General features: G+C 36.6%; 1 protein-coding gene across 2 annotated transcripts in view; it reads right to left on the bottom strand.

The window, feature by feature from the left end:
* MYO16 (myosin XVI) overlaps positions 1-19,870 on the bottom strand; it is a 626,143-nt gene that overhangs the window by 468,438 nt on the left and 137,835 nt on the right. The window lies entirely within an intron of this gene.

Below are 19,870 nucleotides of genomic sequence, written 5' to 3' on the forward strand. Positions count from 1 at the left end.
CACACACACACACACACACACACACACACACACACACACACACACAAAAATCATGGACAATATAAGACCATCTTCCTTGTAAAGGATTGTGACAACAATGCTAAGTTTTGTGCCACAAACATGACACAAAAGTAAGTATTACTATTCTAACATTGGCAACCCCAACTAAGAAAATTCCTGAATATTTAACACATCTTTACAAGATGGCCTATTTGAAGTTTTTATTCCATAGTACTTTAAGAACATCTCGAGTTCATTGCTGAGTCACTACTGAGTGCACTGACGTGTCATTAGCCACAAACCACTTCACGTAGTAACTTAAGTAAAAATATGTTGGCAATCATAATAAAGGAGCAAAAAAGCAGATTTGAAGATAAAATCCAGCCATTCTTTAAAATTACTTCTTTTTTTTGAAGTTAAAGATAGTGTCACTACATTTGAACCAAACACCCATCCTAAATACTACTAAAATAATTACATTTTTTAGGATATATACCATTGAAAATTTCTTTTTTGCAATTTAAAGAGAAAAATCACAGACTAGCAAGACTTCTATTTGTTCTAATAATTACTTTAAAATTAAGATAAAATGGTGTCTTTTCTTACTCAAAATATACTGGTAGTAAGGTGAAAGGATCTAAGATTATATTGAGAATTATCTCATAAAAATGAAGATATATGTTTTATTTATACCTTAAAGTCAAGAAACCGTTTTTAAATCTATTTCTTTTACTTTAAGCCTGCATCATTTTTATTACACACACACACACACACACACACACAGAGTGGCCAAAACCTGTAACTAGCAGTTTTATTCATGCTCAAAAATGTTGTTCAGTATGTCAATATACTGACATACCAGAGAGTTAAGTAAGTCAATAGTCTGTACATTAATTTATTCCTTACCATTAGCTGGGCTCAGCTTGTAAACACACATTTCCTCTCCCTAAGCAACCTCTTAGATATTCTTTGCTTGCTCTGCATGCTACAGCTTGTTCTGCATGCTACAGCAGAGTGCTGTGACAGCAACAGTTCGACTAGAACGCAATGACTGCTTTACCAGAAATCACTGTTGATCTCTTCCCTGATTTGTTATATAAATGCAGGTGCTGTGAGGTGATATGAAATCTATTGTAATACAAACACACACACATTGTCAACTGTCTGAGATCTGCCAAATCCTCACAGTATAGCCTCTTTTTTTGTATATGTTTTGTAGTGACCATTTATTTAGGTAGCAGAATTTGAAAGGTACTGACTCCTACTACCTTTGTGCAAGTTAATGTAGGTCTTGATTCTCTTCCAGCTAATTATCATTTTATAAGTTCATTCTGATGGCCCAGAAAGAATTTATTTTTAGAAATGCACCTTAAGAGCACCGCCGGGTGCACCTCAGTAGCAGACTTAAACACATCGTATACTTTCTGTATTTTCTTAGAATTTAAAAAGCAAACACATTTTAATTAATACCTATGTCAAAATCCATTTTACTTCCTTGAGTGCATATGAATTGATGTTATTACTGAGATCATATCTCTTGTAGAATCCTCTTGATAGTTTTGGTTATGGAATGAGTCAATAAAGCCATTCCCAAAAAGAAAGACCTCATAAAGAGACAGACTCCTTTTAACGAATACAAAAAAACATATAATCCTCCAAAGAAACAGGGTTATGTTTTATTGTTACTAAATTTTCAGTATTGTTTTTTTTGAGTAGAAATATTGGTACAATGTTTCATCTATCCTCTCTCTTACATCAACTTTATTAACATATTTATTTATGATATACAAAAACTTAATGGTGTTTTACATAATCATTTTCATCTATAAGTTAAGGCCATATACGGGTGGATCACGAAGTCAGGAGTTCGAGAGCAGCCTGACCAACATGGCTTTTTAGTAGAGACCAACCCTGTCTCTACTAAAAAAAAACAAAACAAAACTACAAAAATTAGCCGGGCACGGTGGAATCCCAGCTACTCAGGAGACTGAGGCAAGAGAATCGCTTGAACCCTGGTGGCAGAGGTTGCAGTGAGCTGAGATCATACCACTGCACTCCAGTCTGGGCAACAGAATGAGACTCCATCTCAAAAAGAAAACAAAAGAAAAAAAAAGCTATGGCCAATAATCTTTCAAAACAAAATGGAAATCTCCAGTCTCATAAAAGTTTAAATGGCATAAGCTTTCTTAATGTCAATGAGCAGTGGGTTAATGAAATGTCTCTTAGGATTTCTGCCAGTGACGAATGTAACATTTGCACTTCCAGAGTTATCCCAGGAATTTTAATAGTCCTGTCTTTATAGCTGCTTCTTGAAATTAAGTATAACGTTTGTATGAATCTGTGCCCCTCACTAACAAATAGATATAAACATATGTAGTAGCTTGTAGGCGACTATTTATATAGGGGAAAGCTAGTAGAGATATTTTCATAGAATTTTTCTGAAAAAGCATATAAATTACAGATAGTGACTTCTATAATATTTTCCTCCAGTCACAATGAGACTAGATCTTTCTTGGTCTCCTGAAACATAAAATTATGTATAATTTTTATTGGAAAACCCATCTTTAAAAATATATTTTAAATTAACATTTTATTTGAGGATAGTTTTAAACTTGAAAAGAAATTGTGACGATACCACAGAGCATTCCTATATACCTCATACCAGTGTCCTCAATTCCCAATTCTTACATTAGTGTGGTATAATTATTATAATTCATGAACTGCTACAGATACATTATCATGAACTGAAGTGTTCACTGCATGCAAATCCCTCTAGGTTTACATCTTATCTTATATCTGTCCCAGGGCCTCATCAGGATACTACATTATATCTCTTGGTCCTGTCTCCTTGGGTTCCTTTAGGCTGTGACAGTTTCTCAGATTGACTTTGCTTTTTATGACATTGACAGTTTTGAGGAGCCCTAGTGATGAATTTCAAAGACTGACCCTGAGTTGGGGTATTCATAACGTTTTCTTACGGTCGAACTGTGCCTGTGTGATTTTGGGAGAGTCCCACAGAGGTGGAATGCCATTCCCGTGACATCACATGAAGAGTATGTAATATCAGCATGACTCGCCACTCTTGAGGTTTCTGTCACCACCTGACTGACGTAGTCTTCATCAAGCCTCTCCTCTGAAAAGTCACTTGTTTTTCTCCCTTTCCGTATTGTAAACTCTGGAAAGAAGTAACTTGGAGCAGCCCATATTTCAGGAGTGAGGGTTTATGCTACAATTCTCTGAGGATGTAGAAGCTACATAATTATTTGGAAATCTTCAGCACAGTAGATTTGTGTGTTCTACTGCATTTATTTATATTATTAATGGATTAATATTTATTTCATATTTAAGTAATAATCCAATACTACTATTTTATCATGTTGCTTAAATCGTTCCAGTGTGAGCCACTGGTCTTTCAATTGGCTGTGAATTTCTTTGATGTACTCCTTAAAAAAAAAAATTTACTTCTCAAGTTTCAAGCACTACAAGCTGATGCAGGCTTGTCTTGTAAATTTCATGCAAGACCTAGATTCAGTCGTTTCTCCAAAAATTCCTGTTTTTGTTTGTTTTTTAATTGGAGAATTATACGGGGAGCCAAGATTTTGGAGGTCAATGTGTTCATTGCTATGAAAGTGTCATGGATTTGGGCTCTTTCAGCTGACAGGGGAGGGAAATATGTGTGTGTGTGTGTGTGTGTGTGTGTGTATTAACACACACACACACATATATATATATATACACACACATAAATATTTCTATGCATAACCATCTGTAACCCTATTAAGCTAAACATGAGTTCATACTGATATTGTCAACTCTAATCCATCACCACAGGAGTCACTTTAGCCTCCTCCCCTTGCTTATTTGCAAATTCCTGCTGCATCAATGAGAAAGCTGGCTCCCAACATCCATTTATATAATTGTCCACCTCCAGTGTACATGTGTGGCAGTATCAGAATTTTTTTTTTTTTTTTTTTTTTTTTTTTTTTTGAGAGGGAGTCTCACTCTGTCACCCAGGCTGGAGTGCAGTGGTATAATCTCGGGTCACCGCAACCTCTGCTTCCCGGGTTCAAGTGATTCCCCAGCCTCAGCTTCCTGAGTAGCTGGAATTACAGGTGCACGCGACAGTGCCTGACTTTATTATTATTATTATTATTATTTTTTTTTTTTAGTTTTAGTAGAGATGGCGTTTCACCACGCTGGCCAGGCTGGTCTCGAACTTCTGACCTCAAGTGATCAGCCCACCTTGGCCTCCCAAAGTGCTGGGATTATAGGCATGAGTCACTGTGCCCTGCCTAGAATTGTTAACTCATACCTCCACGAGAAGTAACTTTGCGGATTGAAGTAGAATGCTATGCAAAATGTTTGGCTTTAGGCTTACAGAGTCCACTCATTATCGGCACCTTTCTTTTTTCCATCCTCTTAAGCAAAAGTGTTTCATAGGTTTACAATACATTTAGATTCTCTTGTCAAATTCCGTATTCCATTTTTGGATCCCAGGACATCCTAAATGATTGTTTTTGTTTACATACATTAAGGTTCACATTTTGTTCTATAAGTTTCTTTTTTGTTCACAAAGGCAAGGTGTCGGGTATCCGCTATCACAGTATCATACAGAATAGTTTTACTGCCCTAAAAAATCCCCTAAGCTTCATTGACCTATTTGTCCTTCCTCTTTGATCTCCAAATCCCTGGCAACCACTGACATTTTTTTTACTATCTCTATAGCTTTTGCCTTTTCCAGAAGCCTTTTAAAACTGGCTTCTTTCACTTGGATGGCATATGCATTTAAGATTTATCCATGTCTGCTCAGGGCTTCTTAGCCAGTCCTGTTTTATTGCTGACTCCCGTTCCACTGCATGGATGATCCACAGTTTGTGTATCCACTTGTTTACAGAAGGACATCTTGGCTGCTTCCAAGTTTTGGCAATTATGAATAAAGCTGCTATAAATATTTGAGTATAGGCTTTTAAATGGACATAAGTTTTCAACTCATTTGTGTAAAAACCCGGGAACTTGATTGCGGGATTGTATTGTAAGACTATATTTAACTTTGTCAAGTGCTGCCAAGTGTCCCCAAAGTGGCTGTGCCATTTTGTTTCCACCAGCAGTGAATAAGAGCTCCTGTTGCTCCACATCGTTGCCTCTGAATGTCTTACTAGGTTTTGTTTGGCTTTGGTTTGTCTTTTAGTCACTGGAATGGGTATATGGTGGTACTGAGTCTTGTTTTAATTTACAACTGTCTAATAACAAACGCTACTGAGCCTCTTTTTGTACGCTTATTTGCCATCATCTATCTTCTTTGGTGAGGCGTCTGTTAAGATCTTCTGCCCATTCTTAACTGGGTTGTTTGTTTTCTTATTGTTGAAGCTTATGAGTCCTTTGTATATTTTAGCTATAAGTTCTTTCTGAGATAAATTCATAGGAACAGAGAATAAAGTGGTGGTTATTACAGGCTGAGAGTTGGGGGAATTCAGATGTTGGTCAAAGGACGAAAACCTTTAGCCAGATAGGAGGAATAAATTCAAGAGACTGATTACATATCACAGTGACTATACATTGTTAATAACAATAGATTGTATAGTTAAGGAATGCTAATATTTTAAGTGTTCTCACTGCAAAAATAAGTATGTGAGGTAATGCATGTTAATTAGCTTGATTTAGCCATTCCATAATGTATACATATATCAAAACGTCATGTTGTACACTACAAATGTATACAATTTTATATGTCAAAAAAAACCCTGCCAGACCAAAAAGAATTATTATCAGATACCTGTTTTATATATCATAGTCCAACTTATCAATTTTTCCTTCATGGGTTACAATTTTGATATTAACATATATATCAAAACTCATCACCAAATCACAGGTCACCTAGATTTTGCATGTGATTTTTTTCTGGAAGTTTTAAAGTTTTATATTTTACATTTAAGCCCATTACCCATTTTGAGTTAATTTTGGGAAAGGTTTAAGATGTGTTTCCACGTTCATTCTTTTGCATAGAGACTAATTGTTCCAGGACTGTTTATTTAAAAATCTACTTTTTCTCTTTTGCATTGCTGTTCTTCGTCAGTGATCACTGGACTGTATTTATATTGGTCTACTTGTGGGCTTTCTCCTTTGTTTCATTGATCTCTATGAAAACCTTCTATTCTTTCAGGAAAACCTGTGTTGATTATTGTAGTTTTATAATAAGCATTTTTAATGTAGCTTGTGGTTTCATTGATTTAATGTCTTTATGTTTTCCTATTTTTAATTTACTTCTGCTCCAATTACTATTATTTCTTCTGTTTGATTTAGGCTTTAATTGCTCTTCTTTCTCTAGTTTCCAAACGGGAAAGCTTAGATTATTGCTTTTACATCTGTCTTCTTCTCTGACACATGTATTTAATGCTATACATTTCTCTCTAAGCTTTGATTTTGCTTCATCCCACACATTTTGATAAGTTGTACTTCTGTTTTTATTTAGCTGAAAATATATTTTAAATAATCCTGAGACTTCTTTGGGCTACACGTACTTTTTAAGTGTGTTGTTTCATCTCCAAATACTTGACAAATTTCCAGAAACCTTTCTATTACTGATTTCTAGTTAACTTCATTGTGATCTGAGAACATATTTTGTATATTTGTTCTACTTTAAAAATTTTAAGGTAGTTTTATTGCTCAGGAGACAGTCTATCTTGACATGAATTATTCATGTGACATTGAGAAGAATATGTGTTTTGCTGCAGTTGACTGGAATATTCCGTAAATGTTAATTCAATAGAGTTGACTTCTGCTGCTGTTCATGAAAGTGGACATTTATTCACTTTTGCCTGTTTGATCCATCAATTCCTGAAAAAAGGGCAGTGCTGTCTACAGTTATAATAGTGGGTTTGACTATTTCTCCTAAAATTAATATAGCTTCTCTGTCTTTTGATTAATATTGGCATCATAGATCTTTTTTCATTTCCATTTATCCTGTCTGCATCTTTACATTCAATGTGGTTTTCAAGTAGACAACCTAGAGTTGGGTCATATCTATTTATCAGTACCAGTGATCTGTGTCTTTTAATTGGTGTGTTTAGACTACTCAATTTGGAGCAATTATTGACATAGTTGTGTTAATCTCTGTGTTTGTAACTATTTTCCATGCATTACATTGGCTCTTTGTTTCTATTTTCTCTTCCTCTTCTGCCACCATTGATTTAATTGAGCATATTATATGATTCCATTTCATATCCTGTCTTAGCATGACAATTATACTTCTGAAAAATTTTTACTGGTTGTTCTAAAGTTTCATATATATATATATATATATATTTTTTTTTTTTTTTTTTAGGTGGAGTCTCGCTCTGTCGCCCGGGCTGGAGTGCAGTGGCCGGATCTCAGCTCCCTGCAAGCTCCGCCTCCCGGGTTCACGCCATTCTCCTGCCTCAGCCTCCCGAGCAGCTGGGACTATAGGCGCCCGCCATCTCACCCGGCTAGTTTTTTTGTATTTTTTAGTAGAGACAGGGTTTCACCGTGTTAGCCAGGATGGTCTCGATCTCCTGACCTCGTGATCCGCCCGTCTCGGCCTCCCAAAGTGCTGGGATTACAGGCTTGAGCCACCGCGCCCGGCCTCCAATATATATTTTTAACTAATCCAAGTCTACCTTCAAATGACACTATATAAATTCACATGTAGTGCAAGTATCTTACAACACAGCGTTCCCACACCCTCCTCTGTACCCCCTATGATATTATAGTCATTAGTTTTACTTACCCTTATGCTATAATAACCCAATATATTGTTATCATTACTTTAAATAGTCATTTTTAGATGAATTTAGAATAAGAAAAACAAAAGTTGTGTGGAGTTATTTTTTGTCTCTCTCAATGTTCTCTATTCTTCATGTAGTAAAAGATTCTGACCTATACAATTTTCCTGTTTATGTTTTTAATAACTTATTTTAACATTTCTTGCAAGGCTGGAGGTCTGCTGGCAATGTATCGGCTCAACTTTCGTTTGTCTGAGAAAACTTTATTCTTTTTCACATGTGAAGGATAATTTTACTGGAAATAAAAATGTATGTTGGCAGTGTTTCTTTTTAGCATTTTAAGTATTTCACTCCACTCTTCTTGCTTTCATGATTTCTAGAGAGAAGATCATTGTGATTCTTTTTTCTTCTATAAATAAGGTATGTTTTCCTGCCTAGTTTTTTCCAAGATTTTCTCCTTTTGTTTGGTATTCAGCATTTCAAATATGCTATACTTAAGTATAGCTGTTTTTTTGGTTTTTCATTGTTTGTTTTTTATGTTTATCTTGCTTGTTCTCTGAGCATCCTGGATCTATGTGGCTTTGTATCGGTCATGAATTTCAGAAAGCTTTTGGCCATTATTAAACCAAATATGTCTTTGGCTTTTTTCGTTTTTAAATTTTTTTTTTTTTTAGTTGATACAAAATAGAGGTACACATTTGGGGAGTATATGTGATAATGTTATAAATTTATATAATTTTTAAGGATCATATCAGTATATTGGGATATCCATCATCTTAAATATTGTCTTTTCTTTATGCTAGATATACATGATAGATTACTGTAAATTACAATCACCCTACTAATCTATCAAATACTACATCTTATTTCTTCTATCAAAGTGTATACTTATTCTCTTTTCTAGTACTCCCATTACACATGTCAAACCTTTTCAAATTACTGCACAGTTCTGTTGTTTCCTGTCACTGTGTTCTTTTTGCATTTCAGTTTAGAAAGTCCTGTTGGCTGTCAGAGGTGGCCCGCTGTTCCTCGCCTAGGTCCAGTCTGCTAAGGAGCCCATCAAAGGCATTCTTCATTTTTGTTGCAGTGCTTTTGATTTATAGAGTTTCCTTTGGTTTCTTTAGTAGAGTTTCCATCTCTTTGCTTACAATGTTCATCTGTTATGTAAGTTGTCTACTTTTTCTCATTAGAATCCTCTGTATATTAATAATATTTTAAATCTCCTGTCTGATAATTTTAATATCTGTGTCATACCTGTGACTGGTTCTGATGCTTTTTTAAATATCTTCAAACTGTGTTTTCCTTGCCTTTTGACATGTCTTTTAATTTTTCACTAAAAGCCAGATATTAGGTATTACTAACTGAGGTCATTAGGTCTAGGAAGTGAGAGTCTATTTTGATCTGGCTAGTAGCTGGGCTGTGTTTAATGTCTGCTGTAACTCTAGGAGCCAGAGGCTTCCAATATTTCTTTATTTTTGTCTCTCTCTTTACTTTGTGCTTCCAGGTACTTCTCTGCAAAACATGTGTTTTATGGATAAAAGGATTTTATCCATAAAAAGGACCTCTCTCAGATCTTCCTTGTGGGAACCTGGTGAGTTCCTTGTGAGAAACTCTATCGTTTTACCCGGAGGTAAAACCCATGAAAATGTGGCGCCCCCTAAGACTGTGGCCCCCAGGGTTTCCTCACTCCATACTAGTCTGCACTCAGCCTCCGGCAAGTCAAGACATTGCCATTTAAATATTCCTACCAGTATACGGCTCCTGTGCTTCCACTCCAGACCATCTGCATCCCCTCAGATTTTAGAGCTGATAGACTTTTTCTTACAAACTTAGTACTCTCATAGGTCCAACAAACATCACCGATTTTCAATCAGTTCAGATTTGTTCTTGTTGTTAAGACAGGAATGACAATTAGAAGCTGATTTGAAATTAGAAAACTTACAGATTTAGTTTTTCCAGTGACACTTTATTGCTTATCTTCTAAAATCTAATATTATGGTTCTAATCACTGTTAATATTAAGTAAGCATTTTTATGATAGATAGAATAATTTTCCACCACAGATTCTAGTGATGGTAAGGTTTAAATAGCAGCAGATTTATAAAATCAAAAACTAAAAACCAAAAGGCTCTTTGTCTTCAAAGGCCACTAACAGCATAGGAGGCTGAATAGCCTCTTCCAAATTTTTACCATTCAGGCCAAAATATATGAATGTGGGTAAAAAATGGGACGTTTGCCCAGTTTCCTTCTATGGTCAACTTGCCTTAAGATCAAGTGAGATACATGAAGTAAGATCATCAATGAAATGAAAATGCATTCACTGATTTCACCACGAAAGTATCAAAAGTGTCCATGGCCAAGGTCATTTGAAAGGTTCCAGTGGGCTTAAGTCAGACTGTCTGGATTGAGAACTGTCTGGGAGCTGCTAACTGGGGTCAGCAGAACCATACTGTTCTTCAGAGAAGCTTCAGTGTAAACGTGAGAGGAACAATAAAGCACAACTAAAGAAACAAGTTTGATTATTTTTTCTTTTTTTAACTTAATGAAAGATACTGGGACATAAATATGAACTTAAAGGGAAAGGCTAACAGAATGACTGAAAACCAGGGAGGAATAAGGAGAAATCCTTGGAGAGGTGACTATGAGTAGAATTTAGCAAGTATGTGAAAAGACTTAGCTTAAAAGGAGAATGAACACCTCTTTAAGGATGAAAAAAAGGCAGCAAATAAATAGGAAAAAAATCAATCGTTTGTTAGTAGGAAGTTGAAGGCATTCAAGCCTGAAGACTTCAATTTTCTCAGTGCAGTCAAAGGCAAGATCAATTGACGAGAAAGAGATTAAATATTGTATGTGTGGTCATTTACATGAAAAGTTGATATTCAGGTGCTTGGCCAGGATTTTCTACCACAGTTCACATAGGAAAGTTAGACTTACCTTGAACCATTTAAATGTATACTTATTTTCTACGAAGGGGCATCACCTGACAAGAACAAGGGCAGCTTGTGCATTGATATGTAAGAAACTGAAGTGATGAAAAGGGCAATTTATAACCAAACTGTAAACAATTTTATGTAGTAGTATTTAACCTAGGAATTGTCTAAACAACTAATTAGTCAAACTTTGGAATGATTGGATTTTGATCTATCAATGTAAGCCACCTCATATAAAGTAAGCCATATGTCTGTGAAATGTTTACTGTTTCAGCTATGACAGAATGCTTTGGTTCCAGCAGTTGCCTGCAGCACCCATTAAAATGATCTAGTTTCACCTTGTCCATTACTTACAGAACAGGGCACACGCCACCCTACAGGCAAAGACGTTACTAATCAGATGCTCAAACACAAAAGGCCGAGAATTAAGAAAATGTTCCCTTCAATTTCCAGTAATCAATCCATTGTTACTGAAGTAAAAGAGTGATAACGTCACTGCCGAGCCTCACTCAGCAAATGACTATACATTGGCTAATATTTCCTCCTACAACTTCTGATTTCAAGCAGTGAAAAAATCTTTAAAGAGCTCCTCCTTGTACGTAATAGTAAGAATTCAGCAATCTGATATTCCCTATCACCCTTTTCAAAATCAAAACTACTTAAAATAATATTTTGTTCTTTAGTTCTTTAGTGTCAATTTCTTGAAAGTATGTATGATGGATATTCTTTACAGTAAAATTTAGTGAATGATTCCAGGACACGCGAAGTATCCAATGACTTCCACCCCAAATTTTTCAATAAGAACAAGGTAAAAGCCTGAGAAGATGAGTCAGTAACATTGGTGACCATTTTCCTAAATACAAGCAACATAAGGTGGTTTACGTAATTTAAAGAAATTAATACCCCTTTAAAGTAATTCATACCAACATAAAAGTATTTTGTTTCTTATGGTTTGAAATGCACCTATTAAAATGTGCCTATTTGTCACAGCTTTAGAATTGCTAACTGTACAGAATAGCTTAGCAACTGTGGCCACTTTATAAAATTAAATGTTAAAATTTAGATCTGGCATGCTGAAGACAAAATGGAAACCTTTTATCTAAAATCGTATCAGAAAAGAAGTGAGAATTGAGCAATGCTATTCAGAGACCATTCCCTATAAAAACCACATGATCCAAAATAGCAAAGAAAAGTCCATTGTTCCTCTCTCAGCAAGCAAGTGACTGAGCAGATCCGAGATTTTACAAGCATTTAACTCAGGGCATAGCTGCATTGTTTCAACATCTTAGAAATTAATACATATAAATATGCATATGTTGAAATAAACATGAAGTCAAGATTTTTAACAGAATAAATCACTTTCAGCTTTGTGAATTTAATCTTGAATAACAAAAAGGCTTCTCAATCTGAGAATAAGTAAAATACCTTGCAATTTTTTTTTTAAACAAGAAAAACACATTTGAGTTACAGAACATTGGTGCTTGGATGTGGTGCAAGTTAGAGAATAATTTAAAAATTAAATTATATAAACTATAAAATAAAAATTATATGTTTGAGATGCTCAAATAATAAAAATGCAAATGAAAAAAATTCTTATTTGTAATTATAATACATAATCATATAATTAAGTACATATAAAAATTATCATGCATTAAAACATCATTTTGGGGGAGCCAAAACATTTGTATTTGGGATTTCACACCACTGCCAACCTCTCTGATATCAGATTTTATATAACAATAAGGATTAGGGCTGGGCGTGGTGGCAGACATCTGTAATCCCAGCACTTTAGGAGGCTGAGCTGGCTGGGTCACGTGAGGTCAGGAGTTCAAGACCAGCCTGGCCAACATGGTGAAAACCCATCTCTACTAAAAATACAAAAAATTAGCTGGGTGTGGTGGCATGCGCCTGTAGTCCCAGCTCTTCAGGCAGCTGAGACACAAAAATTGCTTGTACCCAGGGGACGGAGGTTGCAGTAAGCCAAGATCATGCCACTGCATTCCACCTTAGCAACAAAGTAAGATTTTGTCTCAAAAACAAACAGATAAGGAAACAATCAGGATTATAAGTTTATTGCTTATGGCACAGAAGCACTCTTCATACGCAATGAGATAACATAGCTAGGAATCTGCAAAACCCTATTCAACAGTATGATGTAAATTATGAGGCCCTCTTTTGCTCAAATTGTGAAAATGTAGAAACCCATCACTTTTTGGCTCACTCCAATTCCTAAAGTATATTGGGCTTCAATGACTTCTATTTCATACTTAAAACTCAGAAAAGTGTCAATAGTTTTGTTTAATAATAAGTACAGTTGATTCTCATTCCTCTTGCATTCCATATTTGCAGATATACTTACTTGGTAATATTTATTTGTAACCTCAAAATAATTTCTCATGGCACTTTTGTGATAATTCATAAACCTGAACAGAATGATGAAATTTAGTCAGCCAAGGTTCACATTCACAGCTGAGATCAAATAATACACCCTTTTTGAAGTTAAAAAACTGCCTGTTGATTCAGCTCTCATAGAATGAACAAGTATCCTTTTTGTGGTCTTTGTAGTGCCATTTTTTTCCACATTTTTGAGCTTTTAAAGGTGGCCCCCAAGTGTACTGCTGAGGTGCTATCCAGTGTTCCTGAGAAGGCTTTGATCTGCTTTAATGAAGAAACTACACGTGTTAGTCTTCATTTGGAGTGAGTTACAGCACTCACTTAATTAGTTCAATGTTAAAGAAGCAATATTATATATTAAATAAGGTACCTGCAAACAGACACAAAAAATTTGGTGATATGCTGCTCTGTTTATGAAAATATTGTGACCAGGGATTTGAAGGAACCCAACCTTGTATTTCCTCTAGGAGCAAAGCTCAGTAGTTGCTAACTCTGTGTTCATAATGACTCTGTAACTACCTTAAATAAGGAGAATCTACTCTGTGATTTTTGTTTGTTTGTTTGTTTGTTTTGTGAGATGGAGTCTCGCTCTGTAGCCCAGGCTGGAGTGCAGTGGCACGATCTTGGCTCACTGCAAGCTCCGCCTCCCAGGTTCATGCCATTCTCCTGCCTCAGACTCCTGAGTAGCTGGGACTACAGGTACCTGCCACCATGCCCAACTAATTTTTTTGTATTTTTAGTAGAGATGGAATTTCACCATGTTGCCAGGATGGTAGATGGTCTCGATCTCCTGACCTCGTGATCTGCCCACCTCGGCCTCCCAAAGTGCTGGGATTACAAGCATGAGTCACCATACCTGGCCTTCTACTCTGTAATATTTCTTAATATTCTTCCCCAATTTTAAATAATCAAGTGAAAAAGCTGTGTTTTAAAAATAAATGTATGATAATATTACAGTGAAAATCATATTATTAGCCCACTTAGGGACTCTTAGCTCTGAAGGAATTACAAGCAATATAGCACCAGATCAGAGTGGTCAGGGGTCCAAGTTCTGATGCTGGCCTTTATGGGATCAAATCTTGCCTCTATGACTAATGCTATCTGGCCTTCAGCATGCATATTTGCCTCGTTTCTGAATCAGTAGCCTCAGCTACATAAAGCAGAAAATGCTGACACCTTCATAATAGAATTCTGTGATAATCAAGGAAGTTACTAATTGTAAAGCATGTGAAAAATGCCTGCTGCATAGGGAAGGCCACATAAAAGTTAATTATTAGTATCTGCTAGAGTTTTCATTCACAGTAGCTAAGCCACCTCCAAAACAAAACACATTTGTGGCTCAATTCAAGTAGCACTGTTCTAGTGCTGTTAAGTAGACGATGCCCCCTCTCCACACACACGCACATGTCTCTCCTTAGCAACTCACAATAAATCATCTCACACATCAATAAAATTACTTTTATAGATAACTTCCTGGATAACTTGAACAATGTGGCTTGAATATATCTTTCATTCATTTTTAAACCCAATCGTCTGCCATTCACTCTATTCTAACCTTCTCTATCTCAGCAAATAAAAATTACAATGTCAACTTTCCAGGTTTCAGGCCAAAAAAGTGGAAGTCATCTGTGACTCCTATTCTTTCTCTCCACACTAAATCCAATCACACAAAATATGGACAACTCTGCCTTCAAAATCCTGTATATCCAGATGTCAACCACTTTTTGCCACCTCCACCACTTGTAGTCTGGACAACAGATACCTAAATGTTCCCTGTTCTTCTCAGTTGCAGAATTTCAACAGAGCAGCAAATGTGATCCTCTTAAACTTAAGCCATCACATCACTTCTTTCCTTACCTCCTTCTCCCCAAGGCTTCCCTAATCACCTAGGGTAAAAATAAACTCTCAAGTCCTTGCAAAGGCTTGACCTCACCCTGCCCTTCTGAGTTCATCTATCCCCCAACCCCCTGTCACTTCACTGCAGCTGTGCTGGTCTCCTTGCTGTCCCTCCAATACACAGACCCTGCCACATAGCTTTCTATGTACCATCTTCTGTGGCAGGCACACTTGCACCCACGCATCAACGTAGCTCCTGGCTCATACGTCACCTTTTTCATGAAGCCATCCTTAATACTCTGTTCCTTTCTTCCTGACCTTTCCAACACCTCTTACTAGTTGATATACTATAAATTTTAGTCATTTATGTGTTTCATCTGATTTTCCTTAATAGAATGTAAGCTCTAAAAGGCAGGGTTTTTCCTGCTTGTGCTCACTGCTGACTCCCTTGAGTACACACAGACAGCTACCACAGATTTAATATGTGAATCAATGCTGCGCAGTCTCTCTGGCCCATCATCTAGCTCTGAAAAATGGAAAGAAGATGGAGCATGCAGCCTTCAACACTGGACAATAGCATTTCATCTGGCGAGTAAAATACATTTCTCTTTTGAGGTTATTGGCAGGAATGTATTTTTACAGTAATTAGAATTTTTGTGACAACATATTTTATCAACATTTATTTAGAGTAAATTGCTTCTGCGGATGGATACTTAGGCTGGCTGTAACATGGTATGAATACAGCTACTCAGATTTGCTTAATCCATTAATCAAATTTCCCAGGGGTTCATTTGATTAATTGCATTGTTTGTTTTCACCATTACTGTAGAGTATAAAATATCTTCTCATTCACCGTGCAGCATCTAAAACCTAACAGTCATTCAGTAAATATTTAGTAAATGAAGGAATGAATAAACAAGTTGTAATTTCCCTTAGGGCAGGCCTTATGTTCATACATAATTGGTGATCACTCATATTTATTAGTTAAGTGAATGAAGATGATGATCGGTTAGTAGAAGTCATTGAATGAGGGCCACTAACAGATATATTCCTTTGTATATTACGTTGGATTGTTCTACATTGTGAGAAACAGGGCACTGCTGAGCCATGAAAATATTGCTAATAATTTGAAAATTCTAGATTAACTCTATGATCATCCATGAAATACAACTAGATTTTTTCCCCCTCAATTCTGTTTGGTAAGGAAAAGCAAACTCATCAGATATTGAGATAATTTGTGTGCTAAAGCAAGCACTTGTAATGTAAGTGTAGAACACGTGAGGTGAAGAAATCTAGAATATGTAAAAGGATGGATGTGGTTACATGACAGCTTTTATTACATATGAGTTAATATTGTCAATATTTTTCAGGCAGAATTCCAAAAACTGGCCTGCTTTCATTCATTCATTGATTCATATACTTAGCTTGAGAGATGATATTCAAGCACACACTAAGCATCTATCAAGTGCTAGGCACTGTTTTAAAAAACAGCAATGCATGCACGCGCTACTTCTGTGACTTGCTAGAAGCTAATTATTTATTAAATGTCTAACCTGAAGCTAGTGTTAGTTAGATAAAGAAATAATGAATATACATCAAATTGTTCCAGGCAGAAGAGATGTTTATTTTAAAGGCAACTGGTCATTACTGCGATTGAGTTGTTGCCATGGGAACAACTAGGAGTTACAGAAACTGTATCTCACAAGAACAAAGAGAAAAATAAGTCATTATTTAAACAAGTACAATATTCATAATGGGATGAAATATCAAGGAACACAGATAATGTAATGGTAATCTTAACAGTAAATGTGGGCACGTATCAAAGAATAGGAAGATAAAATAAAAGTACAGAGAAGGAGTGTCTAGAACTCTCTACATCCTAATGAACTTAGCGCTGAGTCAGACAATGACGGGAGGGTATTCCTAGTTAGGACAATAATATAATACTTCTCCAAATTGTTCCCCTTTTTCTAAACATTCATTTAGGAGACCAGGATTGGTGCCATTTTTAAGTCAAGTTTCCTTTGGAAGATGCTGCTTAGCCTCAACATGAAGAAGGCTAATGTCTATTACCTCAGTTACACAAGGAGTCACAAGAAAGGTCTGAGTAACTTGCCAGTACGTCTAATTTATTCTTATAATTATGTTGTTATTCCAGATACCAGTCCTGGCGACCTGCCCCAGTCCTAGCTCTGGTTATAAACATGCCTCCTCCTTGTGCTCAGGATGGTCTAAGTGTTTTGCTACCTCCAGACTATAAATGCTAGTTCTGACAATTGTGCTGTATTAGTCTGTTCTCACGCTGCTATGAAGACCGAGACTGGGTAATTTATAAAGAAAAGAGGTTTAACTTACAGTTCCACATGGCTGGGGAGGCCTCAGGAAACTTACAATCATGGCGGAAGGCACCTCTTCATAGAGCAGCAGGAGAAATAATGACAGCCCAGTGAAGGAGAAAGCCCCTTATAAAATCACAGGATCGGCCAGGCGCGGTGGCTCAAGCCTGTAATCCCAGCACTTTGGAAGGCCCAGACGGGCGGATCACGAGGTCAGGAGATCGAGACCATCCTGGTTAACACGGTGAAACCCCGTCTCTACTAAAAACTACAAAAAACTAGCCGGGCGCGGTGGCGGCGCCTGTAGTCCCAGCTACTACGGAGGCTGAGGCAGGAGAATGGCGGGAACCCGGGAGGCGGAGCTTGCAGTGAGCCGAGATCCGGCCACTGCACTCCAGCCTGGGCGACAGAGCGAGACTCCGTCTCAAAAAAAAATAAAATAAAATAAAAAATAAAAAATAAAATAAATAAAATAAAACCACAGGATCTCATGAGAACTTACTATCACGAGAATAGCATGGGGGAAAACCATGTCCATGATTTAGTTACCTCCCACCGGGCCCCTCCCATGACGTGTGGGGATTATGGGAACTACAATTCAAGATGGGATTGGAGTGGGGACACAGCCAACGTTATCATATGCTATCTGTGATACCAATCTCCTAGATGCCAAAAGGGAGTCATTTCACGTAGTTATAGATATTGCACCTGAGTCACTACACTGTTATTTTATGAGCTATTTTGCTTGAAATGTAACTCAGATCTAACTCTTTTCTTTTTTTGTCATAATTTGGTTCATCAACTCAGAGCTGTTCGTGCAATATTTAATTGTGAGTATCATGTGAGATACCAAGATCTAGACTCTGCAGAGATTACAGAAAGAAGGCAGATCTTCTTGCTCTTTCCCATTAGAAATAAGAAACTGCTACATTCAGAATGGAGGAAGGGAATCCTGGCTGGCAGTGAAACTGAGATCTCACAAACCTGCCCGAACTCAAGAAAATGAAGCCTGTGTCCAGACATTTGCATTGAGGAAATGGAAGAAGGATTTAAAAATTTTAAGCACAACCACATGAATATTCATTTGTAAGAATAAGTATGGCCATTTTGCATTCAGAAAAAAGAGGTTTTTTGGCATGGCTTAATGTAATTAATAACAATTAGAGAAGAGAAATAAGGATGGGCTTTGAAAAAAATTACTGATTCTTAAAACTAGTATTTAGAAAAAAACAAATAAAAACATAGAAAAACTGCAAAAGCCATGAATCACACTTTTCTATCTCATTCTCTTATAATTAAAGCAGCTAGTTGAACTATCAAAGAATGTATCAAACAAGTACTATGAACTTAGTTCCTCCTTAAATAACCCAACTGAGTACTCTATGAGTTGTCAGCATTCTAAAGGTTTCTAACCTTGATCACGTTACAGTATTACTTGAAAGGTGACTTGGTTCCTTTCTGTACTATATTTTATAGCTTTTCACAATTCTGGGGAAACCCTGCGGCCTTTATGGTGAACTGACAGTTTAGTGCCTCTTAGGCTCTGTATCTACAAAACCCAAATCTTGTTTTATAAATGAGTCAGGCAGCTTTTCATGCCTTTTTATGTAGAGTACTAGCCCTCTAAAAGTTTGTATTTCAAGCTAAATAATCTTTATTTCCTTTGTCTTTCCCTATTAATATATCCTCCATCTTCCAGAATTTGAAAGACATACATTTTTAGTGACGTACGTTTCTACTGAATAAAAGGAAGTATACATATTCTTGAAGGACAAATCACAGAAAACAAACAAAACAATCATACAAGATTAAGACAGTCCCTATTCACAGCCTTTAATCCCAAAATATTTTCAGTCATAATTTTAAAAAGGGGGGAAGAGGGGCAGTATGGTATATTTAAAATGTTTTCCACCAAAAGCTATGCTCCCTAGTTACAGTAGATGTGAACTTATTGGGGAATAAGGTCTTTGGAGATGTAATCAAGTTAAATGAGGCCATCTGCCTGAGGGTGGGCCCTAAATCCTATGACTGGTGTCTTCTGAAAGGAAAACATGAGAGATTTGGATACAGTGACACAGAAGAAAGTCATGTGCTGATGGAGGCAGAGACTGGAGTGATGCTGCTATAATCTAAGCAATATCAGGGACTGCAGGAGTCACCATAACTAGGAAGCACCAAGAAAAGTTTCATCACTAAGCAACATCAGGGACTGCAGGGGTCACCATAACTAGGAAGCACCAAGAAAAGTTTCATCACTAGCGCCTACAGCAGGAGCATGGCCCTGTCCACACCTTGACTTCAGACTTCTAACCTCGACAACTGGGCTTGTGTTCAGCCATCAACTATGTCTTAATGGCATGGCAGGCACAGGAAACTAATATTGGCAGCATGGCTCAGTGACAAAAAATGGACTTCCGACAATGAACTTTGAGTTCTTAACTATCCTTTGCTTTTGGCTTAGGGCAAGTTGTTTAATATATTTGAGCATCAGTTTGCTTTTGTGTAAAATCTTGAGCTTACATAAAAAAATGTGAATTCCAGGTGCATAATAGTAAGCCATTAAGAAGTTAATTTTTTAAATAAATAAAAGCAAATCATTCTTACTCATCTATTCCAGTGTATTTTCTAAAAATTGT

Source organism: Piliocolobus tephrosceles, chromosome X (assembly GCF_002776525.5).
Source record: "Piliocolobus tephrosceles isolate RC106 chromosome X, ASM277652v3, whole genome shotgun sequence".
In the NCBI taxonomy this organism is placed as follows: domain Eukaryota; kingdom Metazoa; phylum Chordata; class Mammalia; order Primates; family Cercopithecidae; genus Piliocolobus; species Piliocolobus tephrosceles.